Consider the following 10,547-nt stretch of genomic DNA (forward strand, 5'->3'; position numbering starts at 1 on the left):
CGGACACCTGGTTTTTCTCCCAAAAAGTGAGTGTGTGTGTGTGTGTGTGTGTGTGTGTGTGTGTGAGAGAGAGAGAGAGAGAGAGAGAGAGAGAGAGAGAGAGAGAGAGAGAATGCGTTTTGTTCTGTATTTTGTTTTAATTGGCTTCCTGGCAGTACCTGGCAAATGAAGAGACTCATATTTACAACCCAGACATCCAGTTCCAATTTCAACGGCCTTTTCTTTCCAAAGCCCCCAAGTGGAGCCCTAAAGAAGAAGGCTGAGGACAGTGAGGACCAGAGTTCTATGTGGATGGTGGACACGTAGCAAGGCCTTTGGGTCTCTTCAGGCAAAAGAAAGTTACCATAAAAGAAAGCAAGCCATGCCCGCTCAAGCCACAAAAAGTGTTGATAATGAATACAAATAAAGGGGCGGTGAGGGAGGCCAGGAATTTTCTTCTTGGCCCAGCCTCAGTCCCATAAACTAGAAAGAACCCCAAAACTCAAGTAACTTGGGTATACCCCTGAAATGGCAACCAGTCCAGTCCGGGGAGGTTTATAGTCCTCGGGCTGTTTAAAGAAGCAAAAGTCCTGAGAATCCACATTCCAGGCCCGTTAAAGAAAGGTTATTTAAATACATTTAACATTTCTTTATTAAAAGAAAACAGGCAGGATATGAGCTCCATTGAAACTTTCCAAGGAAAGAACATTCTGGCATTCTGTGTGGAGAAATGATTGCCTTGTGTGGGAACCAAGGGCCCATTTCACGCTAAAGGTGGCCACACGTGGCGTGTTTTTCTTACAGGACCATGGGCAGATGGAAAAATTTTTCATTAAAATTGCAACTGAATTTCTCTTCCTGCTTCCTTGCTCTCCAAGCTAGAAAGAGGCTTGGTGCTAATTCTCAGAGCAGGATTACTTAGATCATGCCCTTTTGGGTAGGCAGGGCTTCCTAGTGCCTCTCAAACAGTACTGTAAGGATGTCAGGGGAGCCTCCCTTCCCTTAAGAGATAGAACTCCCTGTGGGCATTCAGGGCCTGAGTTAGAAGTACTAATAGACACTCCTTGCTAAGGACATTTTCTCCACACCCAGGATACAGTCTGCCCTAGGAGAGTCTCAGGGGTGTGAATGCGGAGAGCCAACTTCTGCTGACAATTTTTTGTAGCTAAAGCTCCTTCGGCCATTCCTGTAGCCCCAGAGTGAGTGTGATAGCAAAGAGGGGCAACTTGTAGACAGGACACTAGGGAAAATCCCGTGCAGGCCTGGGGAGCCGGCTCAAGATCATTTAACCAGGGACCTTGTCAACACCAGCCTTGAAGGACCCAGGTTCTGGTCACACCCATCTCCAGAGCCCATATACTCTTGAACTACTAGAGGAGAAGCAAAAGGAGACTCTCGGAGGTGCTGGACCCTAGGCACGGCTCTGCTCATCTGCGTTAGCAAAAATCATTGTTGGGTAAGTTTGGTAGTTATCCCGGAGCCCAAGGTCCTTGCACAGGGTTTGTCGTCTTCCCAGACCCTGTGTCCCTGTCCTTCCCTCTGGTTCACCTCTTGCTTTGCGTTACATCAGTTTACTGCACACGCGTGAAATTCCCCACTTAAAAATATTTAGGGAAAACACAAAGAACATTCATTTGCAGGGTACTGACCATCGCTTTCATATCTCAGCTTCCTCCTCCCACTGAAGAAGAAGACAGTTCCCAGCCCTGTCATCTAGAAGAAGTTTGCAGATAATGGTTTAAAACTTAAATCTTCCCTTGGGAGACTACCCTCCAGGAGGATGATAAATCAACCCAATAAAACCTCTGTGGAGCAAAATGTTCTCTTTGTCCACACACACACACACACACACACACACACACACACACTCACACACACACACATTTCAGGGCACATGTGTCAGTGCACAATCACATGCATCACTGGTGTGTAACAAGAGAGAAGAGACACCCCCCAGTTGAGCTAAGACACACTGAAGGCTGAAGATCAGCACAAAGCTCTCTGAGCTGTCCCTTCCTCTGTCTGAAAGCATCACTGTTGTACTTTCCTTGGATATTAAAGGTCCAGATCTTAGGGAGTAGCTCTGCATCATCAATCACCTATACTTGGATTCACGAACATTTTATTCTTTGCCAAAAAAAATTTACTGAAGTTGGCTTCTTTTTTTTACATAGTTTTTAGAATTCAGAGACAGAGACAAAGAGACATAGTGACTGCCCAGGGACAGAATCTGTTAAGAGTCAGGGAATGATTCAAACACAACACACACATCTGCAATGGTTGTGTTCTTTCAAGCTGACACATTCAAAACAGCAAGTTCATTAGACACCATGATTGCTCAAACTGTGGCTTAGGGAAAATCTGTTGCCTCTTCTTTCTGGAGTGTGCTCCCTTGCTGTTACCTATCACCTCAAAAGACTCTACTCCAGTGGGTGCTATGACTTTACTATGGTTAGACTGCATCTCCTCAAGGTTCATTGCTGGAAGCTTGGTCCTCAGTATGGCATTGCTGGGAAGTGGCAGGCATCTTTAAAGAGGTAGGATTTAATATAAGGGAATTAGGTCACTGGGGTTCTGGCCCTGGAAGAAAGGATGAGGTTCACACTGGAAGGCTGAAATGGATGCGGTTGCATACTTGTAACCTGAGCACTCAGGTGGCTAAGACCATTCAATACAAGTTTGTGTCCAACCTGGGCTACATAGCAAGGCTGTGTCTCAAAGAATCAAGGGTTAGCCCCTTACTGCTCTGTCTGTCTGTCTGTCTGCTGTCTGTCTCTCCTTCCCTCCCTATATTATCATGTATATGTTCCCTCATGCACAGGTTCCCATCATGATCCCATCTGCCATGAAGTCCTTACCAGAGGTCAAATAAGTGGAGCCACCTGATCTTGGACCTTCAGCCTGTACAACAGTAAGCTTCGGATATTTTGTTATAGAAATAGGAATCTAATACACTGAACTATTACAATGTGTTAGGCACATACAGGATGCGCTCCATCTCAATATATAGCTGTCGCTAAGACAAGTCAAGTTTAGGCTACTTGGGCCTCTCCCATTTACTCACACACAGGTAGGAAACAAAAGCGTGCATTTCTTGTTATATTCTTCTCTCATACAATACATCCCTACAGAAGTGTCCCCTCTCTCCTCCCTTATTCTCCTTCCTCCTCCCCCAGATACAACTCCTCCTCTGTTCCCCTGCAGGAAAAAAAAAAAAAACAAAACAAAAAACAAAAAACAGGCTTCCCAAGGATATCAACCGAACACACATAACAAGTTACAATAAGACTAGGCACAAGCCCTCAGATCAAGGCTGGACAAAGCAATCCAATAGGAGGAAAAGAATCCCCAAAGTAGGAAAGAGAGTCAGAGATAGCTCCCACTTCCACTGTTATGAGTCCCATAGGAAAACCAGCCTACACAGCTATAATGTATCTGCAGAGGACATAGAGCAGACCCATGCAGGCTCTGTGGTTGACTCTTCAGTCACTACGGGCCCCTAAGAGCCCTGCTTAGTTGATTCTGTGAGCTACCTTCTCCTGGTGTTCTCCTTGACTATTCTGGCTCCTATAATCCTAGCTCCCCCTATTCTGTGGGATTCCCTAAACTCTGCCTAGTATTGGGCTATGGGTCTCTGTATCTGCTCCCATCCTCTCTGATGGTAATGGAACTAGGCACCGATCCCTGAGTATAGCAGAGTATCATTAGGAACAAGTGCGTGTGTAACATTTTATAGGATCGGGTCTTGGGGTGATTTTCTTTGTACAGCAACATTACTCAACCTTCCAACTTAGCACGAGTCACAGTTTTACCCTTTGTTGTTTGCAGAGCAACATGCATCACCAGCAAACTTTCCTGCTGTTTTAACACTTAACCGGAATGCTGATGTCTCGTGCTGTAGATGTCCTACTGCACTCCACGTCTGGTACCTACACTCATGATGTTAGTCAGCCTTATTCTTTTAAATGTAGCAATAAACCAACCCCGAGTCTCGGTGGTTTACAACAACATCCTTTTGCTTCATGCTGACCTTTATGTTGGCTGCTGCTCTTTTCCACGGGCCTGCTTCAATCCGAGATCCACACCAAAGGAAAAACCCCTCCCTGCCACATACTGTTTTTTTCAAAAGAAGGAAAAGAAAGACATAGCTTGGCCTTGCCTTTTAAAGCTTCTATCCTGTGTAGGTCTTCATCATCTCTGCCCGCTTCTAGGGCAGATGCGAGTAGTAAAGCCACATCTGATCCTATCGGATCCTGTCCACCAGGTGGAGATGAACTGGGAAGGGCGAGGCCAACATCCCTGCGAAATGGAAACCTCTTCCTGATCACTCAGGAAGCTCAAAATGCCATCTACTTCCATTCCAAATGGAAGCTATAGACGAATGCTTTCAGGACAATGTGCCATTTGCCACACTGTTTGACAAGTCCTTTGGGAGCAGGAATTGTCTCTTATCTTATTCTGTATCCCCAGAACATTCCCTATATCCTTGTGTAGTATTCATTATGCCTGCTTTAAAAGGGTGTTGAATAATAAGACATGAAACTTAATATTGAGAAGCAAAGCATAGGAGGAGTCAGCTATGGCAAACAGAAGCTGTCTTTAAAGTCAAGGTGTTGCTGGGTCCATGGGTAGGTTGATCCCAAATTTCCTGAGAAACCTCCACACTGCTTTCCAGAGTGGTTGCACAAGTTTGCATTCCCACCAGCAATGGATGAGTGTACCCCTTTCTCCACAACCTCTCCAGCAAAGGCTATCATTGGTGTTTTTCATGTTAGCCATTCTGACAGTTGTAAGATGGTATCTTAAAGTTGTCTTGATTTGCATTTCCCTGATCGCTAAGGAAGTTGAGCATGACCTTAGGTGACTTTTGGCCATTTGAACTTCTTCTGTTGAGAGATCTCTGTTCAGCTCAGTGCCCCATTTTATAATTGGGTTGATTAGCCTTTTACGGTCTAGTTTCTTGAGTTCTTTATATATTTTGGAGATCAGACCTTTGTCAGTTGCGGGGTCTTGGGGATATACCCAAGAGAGGCCTTATCATACAACAAAAGTATATGCTCTACTATGTTCATAGCAGCTTTGTTTGTAATAGCCAGAACCTGGAAACAACCTAGATGCCCTTCAATTGAAGAATGGATGAAGAAGTATGGAATATATACATATTAGAGTACTACTCAGCAGTAAAAAACAAGGACTTCTTGAAGTTTGCAGGCAAATGGATGGAAATAGAAAACACTATCCTGAGTGAGGTAAGCCAGACCCAAAAAGAGGAACATGGGATGTACTCACTCATATTTGGTTTCTAGACATAAATAAAGGACATTGAGCCTATAATTCGGGTTCTTAGAGAAGCTAAATAAGAAGGAGAACCCAAAGAAAATCATAAAGGCATCCTCCTGAACATTAACCTTCCTCAGGCGATGAAAGGAGACAAGAGACAGAGACAGAGACCCACATTGGAGCACCGGACTGAAATCTCAAGGTCCAAATCAGGAGCAGAAGGAGAGCGAGCATGAGCAAGGAACTCAGGACCGCGAGGGGTACACCCACACACTGAGACAATGGGGATGTTCTATAGGGAACTCACCAAGGCCAGCTGGCCTGGGTCTGAAAAAGCCTGGGTTAAAATCGGTCTCGCTGAACATAGCGGACAAGGAGGACTACTGAGACCTCAAGAACAATGGCAATGGGTTTTTGATCCTACTGCACCTATTGGTTTTGTGGGAGCCTAGGCAGTTTGTATGCTCACCTTACTAGACCTGGATGGAGATGGGTGGTCCTTGGACTTCCCACAGGGCAGGGAACCCTGATTGCTCTTTGGGCTGATGAGGGAGGAGGACTTGATTGGGGGAGGGGGAGGGAAAGGGGAGGCGGCGGTGGGGAAGAGACAGAAATCTTTAATAAATAAATAAATAATAAAGTCAAGGTGTATAGCTACACTAACTACACAAGAAGGAACAAAGAGCACACAACTGCATCTTCAAGTCTAAAGTTTCAGAGACATGTCCTGGATGGAGACATAAATCTGGTGGTAGCTAGTATATCGATGATGTTGGATACCCTGACTCTTGCTGACATCAGCAAGGGAGACAAAGGAGAAAGATAAGTTGGTCAGGATGGGTTTCCCATTTCCCGTGTCTCCATTCCTTACCTGTCCAAAGACTGTAAATCCAGACCTCAGGTGTTAATTAGAAAGACTCAGTAATAGATCTCAGATGGATCTCCTGAGAGCCAGCTTTGTCTGATGGAATGAGAGGGTGTAGTCAGCCTTGGAGATCTGACGTGACGGACTTTACTCCCTGGGTTTAGTGCTGCATAGAGCTGGGTTGTGTTCTTAGGGAGACCTTCAAAGGAACTCCCCTCCCCCCTGGACTCCTGCTGTGCGGATCATCCCTTCCATATGTTCATCACTCCATCTATCATGTCTGTACAGGGTTGAGTTTTACTGAATGAATAATAGGGACCTGGGAAGTGGCATATGCTTTTTTTTTCTTAACCTAAGTCTATCCACACCACAACCCAGACAAGAAGGCAATGATTCCATACACAGATGGCATATCTTCAGTGCAAAGAGGTTAGGTGCTATGCTCAAAGTTCCAGCCAGTAAGAAGTAGAACAGTGGAATGTGAATATCTCTCAAGAAAGAGTTCACATGCCCCAATGAGTTTCCTCAAACATAGAATCTTTATGAGCTGCCTGTCTTGGAAGAATATATTCATACATTATCGATAAAAAAAAGCACTCACACTCATTATATTTGTGTTATGTATAGGCATAGGTATATTTGGAATTGAAAGAAAGCAGGGTTGTGGGGTGGTGTTTTGCTGCACAAGCGTGAGGAACCTGAGTTCAAGTCCCAGCTTGAACATACCAAGCTAGTGTTGGTAGCTTGTGCCTATAACCCCAGTGCCAGGGAGATGAAGACAGGAGGATTCCTAGAGCTCATTGGCCAGTAAATCTAGCTAAACTGGTGCGCTCTCGCTTCAGTAAGAGACTTTGTCTCAAGAAAAATAATGTGGAGAACGATGAAGAAAGACATCCATTGTCAGTATCCAGTCTCTGTGCACACAAACAGACAGACAGAAAAACAAAAACACACACACACACACACACACACACTTGAATGCAAAACGTAGTTCTCTGCATCACACATGATAAATATAATAACCTAGTCAGTTCAGGGTTTCAAGATACCCAGGGATGGCAGGAACTTCGCACAAATTCTCTTACCTGCCGTCTCTCCTGTCACATCACCCAGTCAAGCACCATAGCCTGGATCAGCCAAAATTAATACCAGAATCTGATTTCTAATGAGGAGCTGGGGTCCCAGGTGACCTAGGGAGGGAATGGGATCTTTTTCCAGAGGTTCCCAAGGCTTTAGGAGATCTGAACTTATATAAAGGTCAGGACTTCACCCTCCCTCTTAGAGGAATGACATATTCACTGCTGTGGATGTGCTTAACCCAGGTACTTGTGTCGAATGTAAACGGGCTGGTTATTTGGACAGCAGGACATCTGCGAGGTTATTAGGCTGTGAGAACAGAGCGCCCACGATTGGATTAGCACCTTTTTGAGAAAAGAAGAGCTTGCTTCCTTTCCCTGCTCTGAACCACAGGAGGAAGTGATCGCCTGCCACAAAACAAGCATGCTGTCACCTCCATCTCACACGTCCGCTCCCCAGAGCTGAAAGGAATCGGTGTCTGGTGTCTAAGTCACTTGTTCTCTTTTGGTGTAGTGGCACAAACGGACCGAGACACACAGTCACATACACACGTGACACAGTGAGAGGAGTAGAATGACTCCTTTATAACCACTGCATGAACCTAGATCGTCAGTCTCTCCCCCCGTGTGTTATTCCACTGCTCTTTGCAATGACAATCTGTGTTTCAGAGATGAAGAAACTAAGGCTGAGGAAATTTAAGTATTTGGTGAAAATTGCACAACGAGCACATAACCGAGCTGGAAAATAAAAACCCAGGTTCGAATACAGAGCTCTTCAATACGCACTGTTGGCCTCAGCGAGTTCGAAAGTCTCTCTTGTTCTTTGGGAAGAAGATGGCACTCCGTCCCTCATCACTCAGGACCTCGGCTCCTTAGAATGATCCGAATCCTGCTCCTCACTCTTCGCTAGGCTAGGCTGTCGGGCTTGGCTGCCTGATGCCTAAGGGAGGAGGTGGCAGCAGGGGAATGTGTTTGCTCTGCAGCTCCTGCTGTCCCTGGAGAACTGGCATTTTTGAAAAGAATGCTGGGTTCTCAGAAACACTACTGATAATGAGCTTGCTCATTTTTTTTTTTAAAAAAAACGCTGTAACCAGATATTCTAGGGGAGCAGACCTGCTTCCAAGAGTGCATCTGTGGTGTCTGGGTTGCAGGTTTGAGGTCATCACTTAAGAAGGGTTTTTAGCTGGCCTTGCCGACCTGTCAAAGAGCTGTGGGGAGACAGAATACTCCAGTCCTTGTTCTCACACAGGAATCTCTGGACTCCTTGGAGCTTATGGCAACTGTGGCAGTTTCTGAGCTTGGCATCGATCAAAGCGGACTTTTCAGACCTTCCTGGGACTCTGGGGAAAGTAGAGTAGGCATGTACGTGTGAGCACGTTTGTACTTGTGTCTCAGAACAGACGGAAACAGCTCAGGAGTTGTTTGAACTATCCCTCTAGCCTGTCAGGTACGGCGCACGATGCAAACGAATGTGTATTGAGGAAGGAAGTCTGGGCCACGGGAAAGAGAGTGGCATGGAGCCCTTTTACCAACTTAGGGAGAACACAATTCTCCTGAGACTCAGAGGGTTCAGCAGAGGGACAAACAGACACTCGGAAGAGATAGCTTCCTGACTCTGATAGCCACAGTCAGAAGCAGGTGAGCCATTGGGAGGTCATCATGGCTCTAGTTTGCTGGGCCTCTTTGTACTCATCTTGCTCCCATTTTCTTACTACGGGATGAGAAAGGAAGCAAATATTTACTGCATCTAATTATGCTCTGTTTGTTTCCTTTCGTTAATCATAGAGGCTACAGGATGCTACTAGGTAACACTTAAAGAGACTGTTAGGCATAGACGCAGGTCTATGTGTGGGAATCACATTTACTTGCCTTTAACTCTCACAGTAGACCCCCGTAAAAGGCTGTGGCAAACAGTCCAGTTTTATGGCTGAGGACAAATAGCCCAGGAAGGATGCTGAGCTTCGGAGTAAAGCAGATAGGATTCTGTCCTGGCTGACTCCAGAGACCTCATCATCACCATAAGACAAGTCTTCAGCCCACATCCAAATGAGGGTCTTCTTGGACACATACTAAGGTTGTTTAAATATACCAATTTCTAGAAACATTCTCTACACCACACCATCTTTGATACCTGGCACCTGCAATTAATCTATCAAAATACTACCATCTTCTTCTCAAGAATATATGTTTGCCCAGATAGCATGGAGGAGGTCAGATATTTCCTGGAATCACCTCCCCTCATCCTGTGCTTTCTACCTGAGCTGCAACACCCACCACCCCTGACTGATTGCCTGCACCCTTGTGCTCTGTGAATTTCTGCAGACTGTGTTCCTTCTCCTCTGTCTTCAGATCTGGCTTCCATTCTTGGCACATGGCAAATTCTCAACACTGCATGAGTGAGGAACTCATGTTCATAAATCTACTGCTTACAGGGTATCCTAGGGTTTCAGAGAAGCCAAGCAAAACAAACCCCTGTGCAAAGAACCCTAAATAGACAACCCATAAAATTATTAAATGCCTAATTCAAACCTATTCTTTTCTCTTAATTTAGTTTTCCAGTTTTGATAGATTTTTTTGAATACTGGTACATAGCAATTAGGCCCATAACAAACAGAACTGATGTTGAATGTGTTGAAAGCAGAAACTGGGACAGACTATGGCCCATACCAAGGTGCCTGCATGCAGAATTGAGTCTTTGAACACGCTAGATGCTCAAGTGTGCATGAACACTGAGCCACTGTAGAAATAAACTACACATATTTACTCCATCTAATAAAATCTGATGTGTAGGTAGATAGCAAGATACAGATATTGCTATTTAGCATAATAATGAATGTTTTTGTTCAAATTGGGTCTCATCATTTGTTATGTGTATTAATATCTCCCTTTGGGTGGGATGTGGTTTTAAAAATGTTTGTTGGCTTTTGCTACTCACTCTGGTCTTTTTGTTATTTGCAATAGTTTTACTCTATGGTTCCATGCTGCCTGTTTTTACCTTGATTTCCCCATGTAAAGAATTTGTGAATCCATAAGGAAAGGGGACAAGGGAAGGGACTCAAATACTGACAGTAAGTTCAAGAAAGTTGTCTTATAATTCTTTCTAGAAGCAAGAAATTAAAAGTAGAAAGTGTATGTGTGTGTGTTGTGTGTGGGGGGGGGAGGTTCTCTTTGTGTGTGGTATATGTGTGTGGGGTGTCTCTCTGTGTGTGGTATGTGTGTCTGTGTGTTTCTCACCTTCTGTGTGGGAGGGTTCTCTGTGTGTGTGGTGTGTATATTTGTGTGTCTGTGTTTCTCTCTCTCTCTCTCTCTCTCTCTCTCTCTCTCTCTCTCTCTCTCTCTCTCTCTCT

The sequence above is a fragment of the Alexandromys fortis genome, unplaced genomic scaffold (assembly GCF_014885135.2).
Source record: "Alexandromys fortis isolate MF-2015 unplaced genomic scaffold, M_Fortis_MF-2015_v1.1 scaffold_220, whole genome shotgun sequence".
Classification (NCBI taxonomy): domain Eukaryota; kingdom Metazoa; phylum Chordata; class Mammalia; order Rodentia; family Cricetidae; genus Alexandromys; species Alexandromys fortis.